The following is a 481-nucleotide window of genomic DNA, read 5'->3' as shown; positions in this document are numbered from 1 at the left end:
TGAAAAAATACTTACACTCTTAAATACTTATTATTATTTATCATAAATTTTAAATAAAAATTAACAGATATTAATAGTAGAATATATGTGGTGTATATTTAAAAATCAATTTACTCCAGCACAAATATTTTTGCATAATTAAATTGAAAACTTTCAAAATCAAATTAAATTTGAGAAATTCAAATTTATAATCATCCAAATTTTGATTTCAACAAACTCAATTTAACATCTAGATTATCTGAACAAAATAAAACTAAATGGTTCAATCTGAGTTCTAATGAGTCCAGATCAAGCACTTGAAGCTAATAGAGATTTTTGAGGAAATAATTGATGGAGTGCATCAAACTTTAGTTATATTTATGGAACATGTCACTATATTAGCTAACTGCTTAGTAGAATATTACAACCTACAACTATAATTAATGCATGACAGTATAAATAATATTCATGTAATTATACTGTCTATATACGTATGAACATA

Source organism: Dendrobium catenatum, unplaced genomic scaffold (assembly GCF_001605985.2).
Source record: "Dendrobium catenatum unplaced genomic scaffold, ASM160598v2 fragScaff_scaffold_201, whole genome shotgun sequence".
Taxonomy (NCBI): Eukaryota; Viridiplantae; Streptophyta; class Magnoliopsida; order Asparagales; family Orchidaceae; genus Dendrobium; species Dendrobium catenatum.
The sequence above is the reverse complement of the archived record's forward strand: the minus strand, read 5'-3'. Positions refer to the sequence as shown.